The sequence below is a fragment of the Gorilla gorilla genome, chromosome 15, assembly GCF_029281585.2.
Source record: "Gorilla gorilla gorilla isolate KB3781 chromosome 15, NHGRI_mGorGor1-v2.1_pri, whole genome shotgun sequence".
NCBI classification, from domain to species: Eukaryota; Metazoa; Chordata; class Mammalia; order Primates; family Hominidae; genus Gorilla; species Gorilla gorilla.
In genome coordinates, this window is record NC_073239.2 from 72217528 (window position 1) to 72237295 (window position 19768).

The window sequence follows — 19768 nt, forward strand, 5'->3', positions numbered from 1 at the left end:
TGGAAATATGAGGAATGCTTGTAAAAGTGAAAAGGATGCGAAATCGCGTACAACTACTATTACAGTGTAGTAAAATATATGTGATGGGGCAAAAGGTCTAGAAGAAAATACATTGTCCTCATGTTTTTCAATGTGGTTAATATTATTTTCACAATGAAAACAATAATAAGCTTAAAGATTGGGGATCAAAAGTTCCTCACTGGCCCTCTGATTTGAATATAAAGTGTTAAAAATTTATATCCATCATTAACCAGCCCTTAAGCTTCTACAGACTTTAACAGTTTCGTGTCAGCCTCAACGTTTATCTAGTTTCTGACCGGTATCCCTGCCATGATTTTCATAGGAAAGAGAGTCAGAAGGGACCTTTCCAATTTTGTCATTTTACAAATTGAAACTCTGAACCCCAGCCTTCCAAGCTAGCAGCAGAACCAGTATGAGGATCCAGGTCTACTAGGTTATCTAATAGTATCTGAGACCATTTATAGCTTCAGGTCCACCCACGAATATTCATAAACTTGACATGTCTGCTGATTGAACCCTGGCGTCACTACCCTTCTTGGCTGGCCTGGGAGGTTTGATTCCTTTCCCTTACAATCGTGCTCAAACTTTCATTCTCTACCACTTGGGGGCCGCAGACGCGTCATCCAGGTCTCCCTTTTCACTTCCCCCTTCCCGCCCCCAGTGTCCTGCAGGGGGCGCCGTGAAACTCTGGGTCCGTGGCCCCTCCCCCGGCCAACCGTCGATTGGGCCGGCGCGTGACGTCACTCCGTTTTAGCCAAACAAATGGGTTTCGGGGCGAGCGTTGGGCGCCGCCGCGCCGCGCTGGGTGCTCGGTCCGACTCAGCGGTGGGGAGCGAGCCAGGCCTCCCGCCACCGCTGCTGCCGCCACCACTGCATCGGGCTGGTGCAGCCCCGGGCCAGGCCGCGGCCGGGGCAGGAGCGCAGGTGGGTCTGGGCCGAGGTGGGGCGTGGCGCGAGGGCCGAGCGACTGGGGTCCGGCGGCGGCCACCGTGGCCGCTCCCCGCCCCCTCCCGCCGCCTGCCTGCGCTCCCGGGGCGCGGGGCGGGTGGGGGTGGGAGCGGGGGCGGGGGCGCCTCCCGCGGGTCCGGGGCAGGGACCCGGCCGCCTGCGCCTCCTCCGGTGCGGCTCTTTCCGCGCGCACGGCCCGGGCGCTGAGCGCCCCCGCGGGCCACGGAGGGTCGGGCGGGTAGGGAGCGGGGTCCTGGGTCCCGGCTGAAGCCGAGGAGATCACGGATAGGCCGTGAGCTTGCACCGGACCGGCGCTCCCACCTACGGGACCCAGGGCGGTGAGGAAGTCAGCCTCTGGACTGGGGTCGCCTCGCCCCTGTCGCGCCCTCCCGGGCTCGGCCACTCTGCCCTTCCCTGCCCCAGCGCAGGTGAGCTGGCGCTTGTCCTTAACCTTCCTCGACGACGAGGCGGGACGGAGGCTCGGACGCCTCCCCAGCCTCTGGGCTGGCGCATGTCGACTGCGGTTCGTCCTCAGTCCACGATGAAGTCATAGGGCTGTGGGTCCGTGTGTCTGTGACGTCAGAAGATGGGTCCTGGGATGTCACTGCAGGCCCGGGCGGGGACCTGGGCTCGCGGAAGGGCCGGGGGGACCCGCAGGGTAGAAAAAGGAAGTTGTCTTCCACGAACGCTTGGAATCGCAGTGGATTGGAATCAAAAGTTGTTCGATATCAGCATTTTGCAATTTTAATGTAATAGTTGTCAATTTCTTTAACTTCTTGTCCAGCAAGCGTTGCGAGTACAGCTCAGTATAACACATTTGATTTAGAAAAACTTAGGGTAGGAGGTTTTTTGGAGGGTGTAATGTAAAAAGCCTTTTAGGAAGCTAAATTCATAGTTTGATAGTTTGCAATCAGAATTACTGAAAAAAAAGAGAACCACTTCTAGTGTTGATAAATCAGTTTGCTTTTTTTTTTTTTTTTTTTTTTTTTAACTGGACATCTATCTGCTTGTTAGCATTTTTTGTTAGAAAATGGCCAGGAGGAGGGAGAGTGGATCTTACATGATTTTTTTTTTTCTGTTGTAAAGGGAGGGAGGAGTTTGAATTAATCCAACATTTGTCTTAAATAATAATTACCTGAGGAGTTAATTTATCCAGGTTGTCCCTATCCCACCCTATGCTACCATGCTACCACCCCATGCTACCATGGTTTAGAAGTCAGCAACAAGCCGTTTTCTTGCTTTCTTACTGAGACCCGGCTATAACTTAATATAAAAACATATTCCAGGACCGCTTGTCTGGATAGGTAACTAAAATTTTGTCTGTAGTGCTTTTAAATATGAAATTACAGAATAAAAAAATGATTTGTCTGTGAATACTGTTTTTCTTCCAAAGCTTTCAGAAGAGATCTAACTGGAAGAGAAGCTAGTCACTTGTCATAGTGACCCTCTTCGGGTATTCCAGCATATCAGTACTTTTCATTTCCTCCTCTGTAGAATAATGTAAATGGAATCTAGTTCAAAAGGTAGATGGCTTAAACTTGAAGCATAGTTAGTCTTTAGCAGGAAGCTTGGGTAGAAGTCCTTAATCCTTCCTCACTGACCTTGACTTGTAATGGTACGGTTTTTTTTTTTTTCTCTCTCTCAATACTTCCTGCTCCCCATTTGCGTTTTAGAAGTGATTGATAAGATACTGTCTCTCTGGGTTTTACATCAACATGCAGATGGAAGTTATGCCCATTTTCAGGCAGGAAATAAAAGCCAAAATTTACCCGTTAGGTACTATTGGATTTGACTGGAAGTTCACAAAACAAGGCTTTCCTGTACATGTTATTTTGATCCTCACCACAACCTTGGGAATTTGACAGCGTTGTGTGCGCTACTGAAAGTTGTTCTGGTTTTTTCTTCCTTCTTTTAAGAAATTAGGAATTTTATGCTGACAGTGTTGAGTGAAGTCTCTAAAGATACAATTTTGTATACAAATTATTTTTTGTATGTACAAATTTTGTATACAAAATTTTGTATGAAAGATACAAATTTGAGCCTTTGGATCACCAGAGACTGAGAGGCACTTGAATTATTATGCAACTGCTGATATTGAGAGTGTTAGTCAACCTTTAAGATGAAAGAATCTTGGCAAGATACTATGTAATGCAATTGAAGGAGGTCCAAAATGGACGCTTGCGTGTGTCTTTCCCGAGCGGTAGCCATTCTGGGGCCGGCTACACGGCTGTATGTAAGTTAGGTGTACTAGTTTTTTTGTATGTTTTTTTGAAACAGAGTCTCGCTCGGTCACCCAGGCTGGAGTGCAGTGGTGCGATCTCGGCTCACTGCAACCTCCGCCTCCCGGGTTCAAGCGATTCTCCTGGCTCAGCCCCTCGAATAGCTGGGACTACCGGTGCGTGCCACCATGCCCGGCTAATTTTTGTATTTTTAGCAAAGACGGGGTTTCACTATGTTGGCCAGGCTGGTCATGAACTCCTGACCTCGTGATCCGCCCACCTCAGCCTCCCAAAGTGCTGGGACTACAGGTGTGAGCCACCGTTCTCGGCCAGGTGTGCTAGTATTAATGGGAAAGGATGAAAGTCAGACTAAATAAGAGTTGAAAGACCTACAGCTGATAAGGAGATACCTGCTCTTCGGCAGTGCATTTTTCCTCTCTATTTTGCTTAGCAGTTAGGAATTTTTTATTTTTCCTCATGGAAAATGAGTTAATAGGTGAAGAATAAATGTCATAGTGCATACTGATGTGACTGAGGGACAATGACAGATATTTAAAAAGCCAGCTTGTGAGTGTTGTGTAATTATCTAACAAGCCAGAACTCGTGTGAAACATTTTTACAGTCTGTTTCTATTTTTGGCAGGATCTTTTTCACCCATGCTTTCCAGTTTTGGGTCTGGGAAGCAGCTTTTACTTCATATAAATGGTTTTATGGAAATTAATTTTGAGATTGGTTTATTATTTTAAGTCATTTGATTCACTTATATAATTTGAAGGCACTAAATTAAACAGTCATTTGTTATCCATCTTTCTGATGGATAAAAGCAAATGTCAAGATGAGAGTGCTGTATTGTAGAAATTCCTCAGCATATGTTTATTGGATCAGTTATTTTATTAACATTTAGAATTTAAATTCTTAAAAATTTTTATTTTTTAAACTTAATTTATGTTCAGCTAGCTTAATTTGACAGTTTTTATATTCTAGTAACTTTAATCTTGTTTTAATATTTGTTTGGGAGAGAACATACTTATCTTTAGAGACATCATTTAGTGTTATCTTCCAAAATTTACAGCTGTTTAGAACCAGATACTTGAGGGAAGCTACTATGGTATGATGAATGCCTTCCTTGTTAGGTCATGTGTGACAAAGGCAAAATTCAGCAAGTGCATAATCTGCAGTCCTTTGGAAGCAACAAAAACAAAAAAGAGCAGATTAACTCGAAATGCATTTAGGTCATCTGGAAATTGAATTCCTGTCAGTTCTTATCTTTGCATAATTTATCTTCTCCCCTTTAGTTAATGCTTATGGTATTTTGAAGCTGATGACATACTGTATTTTCCAGGAGAGCATTAATACAGTGTAGTTGTTTCTTAGTGTTGGTTAAAAGAACTTATCAACCTTTCATTCCCACCTCCATCTTCTAGTTAATGCTCCACAGAAGAGGCTCTCATTAATCCATTTTAAAATATTCAGCTTCAGAAACCTAACATGTACATTTCCTATCCTCAGTAGAGTATAGGTGTAAATATGAAACTAAGTGCTATGTAAGTGTGATTATTGCATTATTAGGTATGGATTTCATTCATCCAGCAAACATTTTTTTGAGTATTTCTGTGCCAGGTACTCAGATAGGGACTGTGACACAGAGATGATATATCCTTGCTGCAAGGACCCTTAACCTTTGTTTTAACATTGCCTTGCTATGATGGGTCTTGGGTGTGAGAGGCTAGAGTTGGGTCAAGAGGATAAACTATTGGCCGGATGCAGTGGCTCATGCCTGTAATCCCAGCACTTTGGGAGGCTGAGGCGGGCAGAACACGAGGTCAGGAGATTGAGACCATCTTGGCTAACACAGTGGAACCCCATCTCTACTAAAAAAAAAAAAAAATACAAAAAATTAGCCAGGCGTGGTGGCGGGTACCTGTGGTCCCAGCTACTTGGGAGGCTGAGGCAGGAGAATGGTGTGAACCCAGAAGGCAGAGCTTGCAGTGAACCGAGATGGTGCCACTGCACTTAAGCCTGGGTGACAGAGCGAGACTCTGTCTCAAAAAAAAAAAAAAAAAAACCAAAAACAAAAACGAGGATAAACTATGTTATGCTAGATTGGCCAGAGGTGTTAGTTAAAGGTCAATTTAAGGAGGTATTAGAAGCTCAGTTAAAAAGAATAGGGAATAGCTTATCATAGCCCAAGACAGACAAAGGGCCTAGATACCACAGATTGAGATTGTGCTAGAATGAATGGAACTTGGTGAGTTCGGGCTTCCTTAGAGGCAAGAACAAGTGCTCAAGGCCAGAACTAGTCTATCTAGGCAATCTAAAATTAGAAGCATAGAAAAGAGGGACAACCCGAATACCTGTTCTCCTTTTCTTTCCACTCTCAGGCATGCATATACCTTTTCCTTTAAAGTCAATCCTTTAATTGATGAACTCGGGAAATACGCAAGCCTCTCACAGCCTTCATTTCCAGTGTTTGCTTTCTTTCTGGAAGATTTCATAGTGAAACATTTCATTCATTACAGAAAAGTGGAAAGAATTGTTTGTACATTGCATACCTAAATACCCACCACCCCTATATTGTTAGTCATATTTTGGTGTATTTGCTTTATTGCCTATCTGTCGGTCTATCCATTCATCAATCCTTTTGTTTTTGTTGTATTTCAAAGTATACTTTACACCTAGACATTTCCCCATGCCTATTATTAACTATTTGTTTACTTGTTTTGTTGTGCCTGAGCGAGTTAGAAAAATGCCACACTTTGAGACGAATTAAGAGTCCTTTATTAGCCGGCGACCGAGAGACGGCTAACGCTCAAAATTCTCTCGGCCCCGAGGAAGGGGCTTGATTAACTTTTATATCTTGGTTGAGGAAGCGCGGGGGGGGGGGGGGGTCTAGTTAAAACAATTTTACAGAAGTTAAGTAGTTAAAAAAGTTAAAAGGATAAATGGTTACAGGAAAGTAAACAGTTCCAGGTGCAGGGGCTTTAAGACTATTACAAGGTGATAGATGCGGGGCTTTGGGCATTATCAATCAGACGAATTCTTGGGGACTGCAGATATAGCTTCCCACAGTATCTTATCAGTTAATTGCATTCTTGGATGTGCTGGGAGTCAGCTTGCACAAGTAAAGTCCTTGAGGAAGGGGCTGCCAGTGAAAGAGCCAAGATGGAGTTTGTCTGGTTCTCTTAGCTAAGGGAGAAACAAGGCCAGGTGAATAAGGAAAAAACAAGGTTGGGCATTACAGTTTTTAGGCAAAACTTGTATGTATATAGTAAAATGTACAAATCTTATGTATACCATTCCCTTAGTTTGAACAAGTTCATACATCTGTGTAACCCATATCCCTGTCAAGATATAGAACATTATCATCACCACAAAAAGTTCCTTCCTGCACCTTCTAGGTTAATTTCATTAGCTGTTTAATCTCCTGCAGTCATATTTCTACTAGTTTCTTCTGAAACTACTTGTTCAAATGGTCTACTTTGTTAGAAGTACATTAGGGTCGCATTGTGCTTGGTGTTCAGAGTATAAAGAAATGAAGAACATAGCCCTTGCTCTATGATTTAATTTTTTGTTTTGTTTTGTTTTTTGAGACAGTCTCGCTTTGTTGCCCAGACTGAAGTACAGTGGTGCAATTCATAGCTCACTGTAACATTGAGCTCCTGGGCTCAAGCCATCCTCCTTCCTCAGCCTCTTGAGTAGTTGGGTCTACAGGTGTGTGCCACCATGCCCGGCTGCTTTTTTTTTATTACTATTTTTTAAAGAGACTAGATCTTGCCCAGTTTGGAGTGCAGTGGCTGTTCAAAGGCCCAATTATAGTGTACTGCAGCCTTGAACTTTTGGGCTCAAGTGATCCTCAGCCTTCTGAGTAACTGGCATGTACCACGGGCTTAGTTTGGGTTGTAATTAGGTATCTGAAGAGACATAAGTAAATGTTACATGAATTCAGAGGACACAAGTTTCTTAGGAGTGGATCTTGAATTAGGGCTTCTCAGTTATAATTCTATCCAAGTCATGCCTACATTTTTATTCATAAACTGTTAACTCTTGTTGGGTTTCTGACTACTAGGAAGATGCTTCTTTTGTATATCCCTTTTTACTTTGGCTTATTCAGGATCCTGTAGCAAGAGCATTTGCTTTAAGTAGTTGTAGCAAACAGGATTTATTGAGAGAAAGATATGTAAACTTTGAGCGGGCTGAATGAACAAATTAGTCTGAACTTCTAGAGACAAACCCCTGAATGACACTGCAGAGCTTGCCTGCCAAGGGGGCTACTGCCACCACAGCACCGAGAACCATGTCGTTGAATCAGAAAGCCGCTACCAGAAGTTTAACTTCCTTGGGTAGGACTGTTCTTTCTGTTCTCTGTATCTTATGCAGGTATGTCTGCTTGCCCATACTTAGGTCATATGTGAAACCTTAGCATTGCCTATATATAAAACAGGAAGTGCATGTGAGAGCTTTATTGCATTATTGAGTCTGCAGTACATTCAGTTTGTGAGGAACTGAACTCATTTTCCCCAGATTCCCTCACTGTGACAAAGTTAAGCTTTTTCTAAGTTTTCTTTTTCAGTCCAAAGGCATGGGTATTGTTCTAGTTTTCTGAGGTAGAAACTATTGAAAACTGTATCATTTAGATTTTTTTAATGCTGATGTTACAGAAAACCAACTCAAATTCACTGGCTCACAATATTAAAAAGTCCAAAGTTGAGGCTTGATTCAGTTATACTTGTGTGATCAGACTTAATCTTTCTCTTCCTTTATTTAATGAGCTCAGCTTCCGTGGTTTTGGTCCCTTTGTGTTCACATGTTTGTTGCAGCTCAAGCCCTACGACCTCATGCTATCAAGTCCAGAGGAAAATACATAGGACTACTGTACAAAGAAAACTAGTTACATTAAAATGTAGTTATAAAAGTATTTTAAAAAATTGTTGGTAATACCTGTTTCTTTTTTTGAGACAGGTGCTTGATCTGTTGCCTAGGCTGGAGTACAGTGGTGCTAACAAGGCTCACTGCAGCTGAACCTCCTAGGCTCAAGTGATCTTCTCACCTCAGCCTTCTGAGTAGCTGGGACCACAGGTGCGCACCACCACACGCAGCTAATTTTTAAATTTTTTGTAGAGATGAGGTCTCGCCATGTTGCCCAGGCTAGTCTCGAGTTCCTGGGCTCAAGCCATCCTCCTGCCTTGGCCTCCCAAAATGCTGGGATTATAGGCATGAGCCACCATGCCCACCCTGTTTCTTTATTAAAGAGATTTAGTGAAGGCCGGGCATGGTGGCTCACGCCTGTAATCCCAGCACTTTAGGAGGCCGAGGCGGGTGGATCACGAGGTCAGGAGACCAGCCTGGTCAAGATGGTGAAACCCCATCTACTAAAAATACAAAAATTAGCTGGTCATGGTGGTGGGTGCCTGTAATCCCAGCTACTTGGTAGGCTGAGGCAGAGAATTGCTTGAACCCGGGAGACGGAGGCTGCAGTGAGCTGAGGTCATGCCACTGCACTCCAGCCTGGGCGACATAAGCGAGACTCTGTCAAAAAAAAAAAAAAAGGAAAAAATATATTTAGTGGGGTCTAATAATTTCCAAGTGGTGATGAGTATTATTACTATTTGGAGGTATCTGCAACCAAAGATCATGTGATAGGAAAATAAATAAACTGTGATTTCTACTGGTGACAAAATGAACAGATATTGCTAATATAATACTATTGTGGTGTTTTGGCTGAATTCACAGTGAAAGGAAATGCTAAATTTCAGTTAGGGGTTAAAGTAAAGATGTAATTTGTTTTTCTCAGTTTAACAACACCCTGAATTCTATATATAAACCTTTGGAGTATGTGTGAGCCTCAGCTTAAGAACCACTGTTAGAAGAGAGTTTCTCTACCTAGAAGTTCAAGAAATGTATTCTTGTGTCTCATTGACTTTGGGTTATGTTGTCATTTCTGAATGAACCATTAAGGCAAGAGAAATAGGATTTGCTAATTAGTTTAGCCAGCCTGGGCCTACCTCTGGAGCTGGGGGTCATTCCCTCCTAACCAGCATCATGGGAGAGGAAGTGGATTTCCAAGGGAAAATCAAGAAGCAGTGGATGGCAGGATCTGGAAGAATTTGCTAAGTGCCCCTAAATAAAGAGCCAGTAGATACTGAGTAGCAAATAGCATTATGTCCATCCTCTCTCTTTACTTCCATGGTCAACCAGTCATTAAGTTTTAGTGAAACTTTCATTTGCATTTGCCTTTTTCTGTTTAGTCTCTTTGATAATATCTTAAACCTCCAGTGTGGTAGTGTGTGGATTAGTCCATTGGATTGTGGAAAGAAAAATATTGAAACTTCTGTTTATTCTTCTCATCCTACTAGTATTTATATACATTTTATATATATGTAAAATATATTAGTACATGATATATATACATACATGTATATATATCACATCATATTTGTGGGTACATGTTAAAAATGTTTTAAAAAATGGGAATGGGAGAACCAGAAAAGTTGAGATAACTATGTAGAGCAGTGCTGTTGAGTAGAAATAGCCCTCTGTCTGTGGGTTTATCATCCATGGATCCAACCAACCTCAGATGGAAAATACTTAAGGAAAAAAAATTACATCTGTGTTGAACATGTACAGATAATTTTTTTCTTGTCATGACAGTACAGCATAACTCTTTACGTAGCATTTACATTGTATTAGGTATTTTAAGTAATCTAGAGTTTATTTAAAGTATGCGGTAGAATGTGTGTAGGTTATATGCAAATACTACACCATTTTATATCAGGAACTTTTTTTTTTTTTTTTTTTGAGACGGAGTCTCACTCTGTCACCCAGGCTGGAGTGCAGTGGCACGATCTTGGTTCACTGCAAGCTCCGCCTCCCAGGTTCACACCATTCTCCTGCCTCAGCCTCCCAAGTAGCTGGGACTACAGGTGCCCGCCACCTCGCCCGGCTAATTTTTTGTATTTTTAGTAGAGACGGGGTTTCACCATGTTAGCCAGGATGGTCTCGATCTCCTGACCTTGTGATCCTCCCGCCTCAGCCTCCCGAAGTGCTGGGATTACAGGCGTGAACCACCGCACCCAGCCATATATCAGGAACTTGAGCGTCCATGGAGTTTGGTGTCCAAGGGAGGTCCTGGAACCAATCCGCCATGGATACTGAGGGATGACTATAATATGAACCTTGTATGTATGTAATTTAGCATTTTCTAGTTAGCCACATTAAAAAAGGAAAAAGAAACAGGTGAAAAATATTTTAAAGATACATTAACACAATATATCCAGAACATGATTTCACATTGAAATCAATATAAAAATTACTGAAATAGTTTACAGTCTGGTGTGCATTTTAGACTTAAAGCATATCCCTCTGGGCATGGTAGCCCATGCCTGTAGTCCTAGCTGCTTGGGAGGCTGAGGCAGGAGAATCTCTTGAACTCAGGAGTTTTAGGTTATGGTGAGCTATGATCGTGCCACTGGACTCCAGCCTGGATGACAGAGTGAGACCCGACTCCTTAAAAAAAAAAAAAAAAAAGGACATCTCAGTTCAGACTACTAATATTTCAGGTGCCAAAGGCCACATGTGGTTAGTGGCTGCTGTATTGCATAGCACAGATCTAGACCAATGATCATTGTGAATTTAGATTTCTGTAATTGTCTCTATGACGGTTTTTTATAATTCCATATTTGCCCCCTTCAGTCTTATACACAGTTGGCAGGTTAGTTGGACAAAAATTCCAGTGGGATGATGTTACTCTCCAAATGAGAACCTGCTCTAGGTTTAGACGTCGTAAGATAGTCCCACCCTTCCTCTTCATTTTCTGGGACTCCCTGCAATAAACCTGGTATTCAGGCAGTTTCCTCAGCCTTGCTTTCTCCTTTCATTTCTCCAAATATTACATCTGTTTTACGAAGTCTATTCCCATAAAACCTTGTTGGACTCACCAATCCCTCTGTAACATCCTTACCATTTCCCAAATTCCTATGGTGTATATTGAGTACTTAGCCACTCAGCACGTTGGCATTTCATTGTATACTGTTGCTTGTTGCTCTTTGTTTCACGTGTAATGAGCCTTATCTCCCCTAATAAATTCTAAGCTTCATATATTATCCCTGAATTGTAGGCACATATCTAAGGCTTAGCTTTTCCTTATCTTTAGAAAGGACATAGCTGGGCTATGTAAATTTGTAGCTTTACGTTTTTTTGAAATGAATTGTTTATTCCAGTAAGTTTCATTTTTAAATTTAGCTTTTTTTTTTTTTTTTTTTGTTACAGAGTCTATTCTGTTGCCAGGCTGGAGTGCAGTGGCACGATCTCGGCTCTCTGAAATCTCCGCCTCCCGGGTTCAAGCGATTCCCCTGCCTCAGCCTCCCAAGCAGCTGAGACTACAGGTGCATGCCACCATGCCTGGCTAATTTTCTGTATTTTAGTAGACAGGGTTTCTCCATGTTGGCCAAGATGATCTTGATCTCCTGACCTCATGATCCGCCCGCTTCAGCCTCCCAAAGTGCTGGGATTACAGGCCTGAGCCACCGCGCCCCGCCAAATTTAGCTTTTTGACTCTGTGCTTGTGCTTTCAACACTTTCACAATGATTTTCTGCTTCTTGATAAGGAAGGCATCCTTGATCCTGTCATGGATTCGTTTAGCACACATCGGACCACGATAGGCCCTGCTGACATGTTTTTTTCATTGTAGACAACTTTATAAGAACTTTAAATCTCACGGCACAAACCCCTCGAAGTCTGTCTGGGCACATGCCACATGCCAATCTTGTGCCTTTCCCAACCTTCTTGGTTGGTAAACAGTTCTATTGCCAGGGGCTTGGGACACCCTATTTCTGTTGAAGGCTGTATTGTAGGAAAGCTGATGATTGTATGTCATACACTGGACCATTCTGAGTGACTGTAGACAATGTCCCCGGAAAAAAAAGCAGTTGCTGTGTTTTCTACTCTGCTTGTTAACTTAGACACTTTTTAGCAGATTCATTTGTAGGAGTTGGTGTTCATTTGCTTTATGACAATTAAAAAGATTAATTTTGTTTATAGAGTAGTTTATTTGAAACTGTAGAATCATTCTTGGAACTACAGAATAGGGAATTATTGATTAGCTGGAGTTACTGAAGATGAAATTTGAGTTTCATAAGGTAGTCTCAAAGGACACTTTTGCTTTATTGTCCAGAAACCAGGAGAGGCAAACTTGTTTCCAAAGTAGGGCAAGAGGTTTTATTTCAAGTTCAGTCATCAGGATTATTCTCTGGAGGTTGTCAGTACTTTTTTACAAACCCCAGTCACTTTAACCCTAGGGAATAGGTTTCTCTTGTTCAGGCTGTCTTCTTTCTTGGATGAAGAGCTCTACCATCATCACTGTATTTTAGCTTATTTGTGGAACAAAGGACTATCGAAATATTTCCTGAAAATAAGTCCAGGGAGGGCCTTAGAGCTTTATGCTTTATTGAATCGTCTTTCATTTGACATTTTCTTTGCTGTATTTTACTTAACATAGGCTATGATTAGATTGATAAAAAGCTAAAAAAATACACCAACATTTTTAACTTGTGGAATTTCACAGCCGATTTATTACAACCGATTTATATGCGAGGTAGTATGTTAAGTGTATTAGTTATATTTCCATCACTTTTTCTTTTAGCATAATTTTACAGATACTTATATTCTTTGGCAAATAGCAGTCTGTAAGAATTTATTCTTTTTTTTTTTTTTTTTTTTTTTTTTTGAGACAGTCTCACTCTGTTGCCCAGGCTGGAGTGCAGTGGTGTGATCTCAGCTCACTGCAACCTCCACCCCCTGGGTTCAAGCGATTCTCCTGCCTCAGCCTCCTGAGTAGCTGGGATTACAGGAGCCAGCCACCATGCCCGACTAATGTATTTTTAGTAGGGATGGGGTTTCACCATGTTGGTTAGGCTGTTCTTGAACTCCTAACCTCATGATCCGCCTGCTTTGGCCTCCCAAAGTGCTGGGATTACAGGCACGTGAGCCACCATGCCCAGCCAAGAATTTATTCTTTTTATTTAACACTTTGTGTTTTTCCCCCTTTTAGGTAAATATAATAAAATTGGTTATTAAAGTCCAGAAAAATATTAACTTTACTGGAGAGTTCACATTTTTGTTTTATTAGCTGGTAGGAGGTTATAACTTTCCCTAAAATTAAAATGTGACTTTACATTCTAAGAGTGTGTGTGTGTGTGTGTGTATGTGTATGTGTATGTATGTGTATGTATTTTTAGAGATAGGGTCTCATTCTTTTGCTCAGACTGGAGTGCAGTGGCACGGTCATAGCTTACTGCAGCCTCAGACTCCTGGGCTCAAGCAGTCCTCTTGCCTCAGCCTCTTGAGTAGCTAGGACTTACAAGCATGCACCACCATGCCTAGTGCTAATTGCATGTATTTTTAAGACTGTAGGGTATAAAATTTTTTTACACTTAAAAATTACAGTATATGGGTTGGGTGCGGTGGCTCATGCTTGCAGTCCCAGCACTTTGGGAGGCTGATGCGCGTAGATCACCTGAGGTCAGGAGTTCGAGACCAGCCTGACCAACATGGTGAAACCCTGTCTCTATTAAAAATACAAAATTAGCCAGGCGTGGTGGTGCATGTCTGTAATCCCAGCTACTCGGGAGGCTGAGGCAGGAGAATCTCTTGAATTCGGAGGTGGAGGTTGCAGTGAGCCGAGGTTGTGCCATTGCACTCCAGCCTGGGCAACAAGAGTGAACCTCTGTCTCAAAAAAAAAAAAAAAAGTGAATGATTTATTTTCTTCTCTTTTTATTTGATTCAGGGACCTAGCTTCTGGATTTTGAGTGTTAGTGGTTACCTAAAATTTTGTTACTTTTTTTTTTTTTGAAACAGGGTCTCTGTCACCCAAGCTAGAGTGTAGTGGTGCATTCTCAGCTCACTGCACCTCAACCACCCAGGCTCAAGCAATCCTTCCATCTCATCGTCCTGAGTAGATGGGACTACAGGCATGTGCCACCACATCCAGCTGATTTGTGTATCTTTTGTAGAGATAGGGTTTCACGCCATTGCCCAGGCTGGTCTTGAACTCCTGGACTCAAGTGATCCTCCCTCCTCAGCCTCCCAAAATGCTGTGAGAGTACAGGCTTGAGCACCATATCTGGCCTTACCTTGGTTCTTACTGCAGTTGTCTTGTTTTATTTTGTGAATCTTTACCATGTTTATCTTGCTTTTAATTGTCCTATTTTAAAATGCAGAGAACATTCTCTCTGGCCAGGTGAGGTTAAAAAAAAAAAAAGTGCAAAGATCAGTTGTAAAGCTTCTTTCAAGAATTGTTCTGGCCGGGCACAGTGGCTCACGCCTGTAATACCAGCAGTTTGGGAAGCCAAGGTGGGCGGATCACGTGAGTTCAGGAGTTTGAGACCAGCCTGACCAACATGGAGAAACCCCGTCTCTACTAAAAATACAAAATTAGCCAGGCGTGGTGGCGCATTCCTGGAATCCCAGCTGCTTGGGCTGATTCAGAAGAATGTCTTGAACCCAGGAGGCAGAGGTTGCAGTGAGCCGAGGTAGTGCAATTGCACTCCAGCCTGGGCAACAAGAGCGAAACTCTGTCTCAGAAAAAAAAAAAAATTGTTCTTTCTCCCAGGAGTCGAGGAACAGCACGTTACCTCAGGTGGGGTGAAGGGAGGTTTCCAGGTTGGAAACAGAGCAGGTCAAAACTCCCATGCTGATCAGTAGTGGGATCGTGCCTGTGAATAACCACTGCCGTCCAGCATTGGCAACATAGTGAGACTCTATCTCTTAAAAAAAAAAAAAAATTCTTTTATGAACATTTCATGGGATTTCCTCCATCCCCTTTTAGGGGACATAACAAGAAGGAGAACATGCCTCCTTAAAAGGTATTAGTTTTAGCAATTAAAATCTCCCTGCCAGCTCATTTGTTGGTCTACTTAATATTCAAGTTTTATTTCATTAAAGGTCTTTTCAGGTGTTTCAAGTGTTCCTTTAACCGAACACTTGTTGAACTGAACACTTGTTCACGTTTCTCATGTTTAATGGCTATGATTTAAATACATGTTGGTGTTACTGAAGTCATAATCCAGTGAGAATTCCTGTTAAAAGTGTTAAGATTTTGGACTCTTGCATAAGTCCCTTAAGGAGTGGTCTGACAGTTACTAATCTTTGTTTCCCATAGAATCAGGAATACCCTCTATCTTTAGATGTTCAGTCAAAATTGGTTAGAATTGAATTTGAGTAACCCCTGTGCTTGTATTTATGCTGCTTATTTAGTATTCATGGAGAATGCTGTATGAAAATTTGATTAGTTCTTTTTTTCCTTCCAAATTCCTTCCAATTGATAACTTAGAAGAGAAAATTAATCTCTACTTCTTTCCCTTCCCAATTTGTAAAAAATGAGTGTAACTTCCCATCTTTCTACTTTTAAAGGATGTTAGATGTCTTGGTTTATTAAAGTAAGAGTGATATTCTTGAAGATTCGACGTGAATTCAATTTAATGTTCTTGGCAGACACAAACTTAGTTTTTTTCCCTTTTAGAAGAAAACCATATCAAGCCTTCATTAATGAACCTCGGTGTAACTTTTGGCTTTCTTCAAGACATTTGTCATTTGCGTTGTATGGCTGTGGCGTAGATATCTTGAAATAATGCTAAATTTTAATTTTATTTCCTTGTGCGTTGTATTTGTTTTTAAACTCCTGCTCAGTTTACTTACCAAATATTAATAGTGTGCCTACTTTCAGTCTTCTATATTTGAATGTCCCTTTGGTCTATGTTGCTGAAATTCTACTTTATGGAATAATACAGATAACTGTATTGGAAAGTGTAGTCTTTGCCCTCAGGAGCATTTATTCTGATAGGGTTAATGATTGTAAGCCCCTAACGAAATTTCCACACTAGTTACTAATAATTTTTAAAGGATAAGTGATTTTGTTTGTAACCCTACAACCCTGTTCAAAACAATTTGATGTTTGTACTACAGGTTGAGTATCTCTTATCTTACATGCTTGGGACCAGAAGTGGTTTGGATTTTGGATTTTTTTTTTGAATTTGTAATATTCGCATATACATAATGAGATATCTTGGAGATGGGACCCACATTGAAACACGGAATTCATTTATGTTTCATTTACTTTTTTTTTTTTTTTTTTTTTTTTGAGACAGAGTCTCGCTTTTTCGCCCAGGCTGGAGTGCAGTGGCTTGATCTCGGCTCACTGCAACCTCCACCTCCCAGGTTCAAGCGATTCTCGTGCCTTGGCCTCCCGAGTATCTGGGATTACAGGTGTGCCATCACACCTGGCTAGTTTTTGTATTTTAGTAGAGATGGGGTTTCACCTTGTTGGCCAGGCTGGTCTTGAACTCCTGACCTTAGGTGATCCACCCGCCTTGGCCTCCCAAAGTGCTGGGATTACAGGCATGAGCCACTGTACCCGGTATCATTTACATCTTATACACATAGCCTGAAGGTAGTTTTCTACAATATTTTAAATAATTTTGTTCAGGAAACAAAGTTTGTGTACATTGAAGTGTTAGCAAAGGTGTCACAATCTTAGTCACTCATGTGCACAGTCTGTAGTTATTTAGCATCACCATCACACTCAACTGAATTTATATGATACTGATAAGCAGTCATTTTCTTATACTTATTCACACATAAGTATAAGAAAAAAGTAAAAAAATAACAGTAAAAAGTATGACATACCATTAATATAGTGGAATAATAATGTGTTCAGGGTAACTAAGCACAATAGCATCACCAGAATATGTGTATCTGCTGTTAAGCAACATCATCAACAAATAAGGTTAGGCTTTCAGTCTCCACCTATGATGTTATTTTTTGATTAAAAGGTTTCTAGACTTTTTGTTTGTTTGTTTGTTTTATTAAGGCCGGAAGAAACATCAGAATCAATTGAGGGACCAGGAAATGGGGCCTCTAGGGAAGAGAAGGCATTCTGCTAGATGGCTTTTAAAAATATTTCCGCCAGAGTCACTTGTCTCATTAACAACAGTTTTTGTCTTAGAAGTCTCTGTGATTTTATAAACCAGCATGATTTTGTTAAGAATGCATGCTGCTCTGGTTCTCTAATAAGCCCAACATGCATTTGCATCATGTCGGCAATAAGCACTTTTTTTGCTGTGTTAACAGTGTCATCTTCATTGTTGTGTGCCTGTGTTTTGACTGTGACCTGTCACATGAGGTTGGGTGTGGAATTTTCCACTTGTGGCATCGTGTTGGAGCTCAAAAAGTTTTGGATTTTGGACCATTTCGGATTTCGGATTTTTGGATTAGGGATTCTCAACCTGTGCTATCAGCCAGGAGGTATAAATGATGTCTCCTTTGTGGGTTTAAATATAATTTATTGCTTAAGTTGCTTGTAATTGGTATGGATCAATAATTTATGCTTCATGACCTCTACCTTATGATGTGGTTAGTCATCTTTTGGCATTGGTGTGAGAAACAAGGTTTTCCAAAAGGAAAATCCAATTTTTTTGGATATTTCTAAAGTAGACATTTTTTAAATTTTGTGCATTTAAATTATAATCATTACATAGAAATAAGTACATAAAAATGGAATATAAAATTACATACACTAATCATAGCTGGGAAAAAATAGTCCAAGACTTGGGGTACTGCAAAATTAAATGGTTTAATTAAGAGTAGATTTTGAGTAACTCGTTGTGTTGTGTATGCCATGAAAAAGGCAAGAGTTTATATTCACATATTTTAAAATAGTGTTGAAAAGAAAACCATGTACGGCCTGTTTGATACATTTCTCAGAAATCCTCATTTTATTTCAGTCTGATTCATAGACTTTCAAATGATCCTACTTGTAACTGTTTAGAAACTGTACTCCTCTAGCAAGAAAGAACCTTTTGTAATGATTTCTTCAGTTAATCAGAGAAAAGGCTTGTTGGATGATTTGATTTAGCTAGCTGCTTTGTTTGTTTTACCCCAAGAGCAAATGATGAGAAATTAAAAAAATATATAGGGCCGGGCATGGTGGCTCACGCCTGTAATACCAGCACTTTGGGAGGCCGAGGTGGGTGGATCACTTGAGGTCAGGAGTTCGAGACCAGCTTGGCCAACGTGGTGAAACCCCATCTCTACTAAAAATACAAAAATTAGCCAGGCGTGGTGGCGCATGCCTGTAATCCCAGTTACTGGAGAGGCTGAGGCAGGAGAATCGCTTGAACCTGGGAGGTGGAGGTTGCAGTGAACTGAGATCAAGCTACTGCACTCCAGCCTGGGTGACAGAGCGAGACTCTGTCTCAAAAAAACAAAACAAAAAAAGTATATGTAATATATATTTCAAGCAGCAAAATGACCCCAAAACTTCTCTTTTTGGTGAAAATGTTTTCTTGCCCTTTTCTCTCAAATGATTTAGAGTTCTTAGCCTTCTCTTTTTTCCCCCCTTTCCAGCATTTTTAAATTTTGTTATTTTTGTATCTAGTAGTTCTTAGGTAATTAGTTTAGTGTGGAAGTATTTCAAAACCAAAATCTAATATAAACCTTCAAATCTGCATATACCAAAATTTCAAAAAAGTTTGTATATTTTAGTAGGATGGAAGAACATTTACTTTTTGAATAATATGTTCACATGGTTCAAACACAAAAGGTGCAAAAAATGAGACGTTTTCTTCCTTCCCCTGTCTCTTGGGCACACTTTACCCCTCTCTGGAAGCAACCAGTGTTACCAGTTTCTTATCTATTCTTCCGGTATACGATTCTTTCTTTCTGTGTATGTACGTATGTGTGTATATATGACAGAAAGAAAGAGGTCTTGCTTTGTGCCCCAGGCTGGAGTGCAGTGGCATGATCACAGTTCAGTGCAGCCACAACATCCTGGGCTGCACTGGAAATCCTCCCACCTCAGCCTCCCAAGTAGTTGGGAATACAGGCATGCACCACTACGTCCAGCTAGTTTTTTTTTTTTTTTTTTTTTTTTGGTAGAGACAGAGTCTTACTTTGTTGCCCAGGTTAGTCTCGAACTCCTGGACTCAAGGATTATTCTGTCTTGGCCTCACAAAGTGCTGGGATTACAGGAGTGGGTCCCCAAGCCCAGTCACTGTCTACCTTTTAAAAAAAAACAAGTATGGTAGCATACTCTGTATACTATTAGCTTGCTTTTTTCACCTAACAGTAGTTTTTAAATTCTTTACATATTGGTATATGAAGAGTGTATTTGTGATAGAAAACTTAAAATAACAGTGACTTAAACAACAACAAAGTATTTTTCTCTTAAAAATTCAGGAGGGTGATTTAGGGCTTATCTGGAACTCATGGTGTGCTGTTTTTCTCTTACTCTCCTTTTTTTAAATTGAGGCATAATTTGGCCGGGCATGGTGGCTCACGCCTGTAATCCCAGCACTTTGGGAGGCCGAGGCGGGCGGATCACTTGAGGTCAGGAGTTTGAGACCAGCCTGGCCAACATGGTGAAACCCCGTCTCTACTAAAAAATGCAAAATTAGCCTGGCATGGTGGCAGGTGCCTTAATCCCAGCTACTTGGAGACAGAGGCAGGAGAATCGTTTGAACCCGGGAGGCGGAGGTTGCAGTGAGCCGAGATCGAGCCATTGCACTCAAGCCTGGGGGCAAGAGTGAG

General features: G+C 41.3%; 1 protein-coding gene across 5 annotated transcripts in view; it reads left to right on the forward strand.

Moving 5' to 3' along the window:
* The first annotated feature begins 710 nt into the window (after window positions 1-710).
* FBXO34 (F-box protein 34) overlaps window positions 711-19768 on the forward strand; it is an 82220-nt gene continuing 63162 nt past the window's right edge. The window contains exons 1-2 of one of the 5 annotated variants that reach the window (XM_055361424.2): window positions 769-945; window positions 11454-11569. The gene's annotated coding sequence lies outside the window, so the exon portion shown is untranslated. Of the gene's footprint in view, window positions 946-1175; window positions 1398-11453; window positions 11570-19768 lie in introns of those variants that run through there. The other 4 variants (XM_063697853.1, XR_010130756.1, XM_031001869.3 and 1 more) reach the window with 4 other exon arrangements.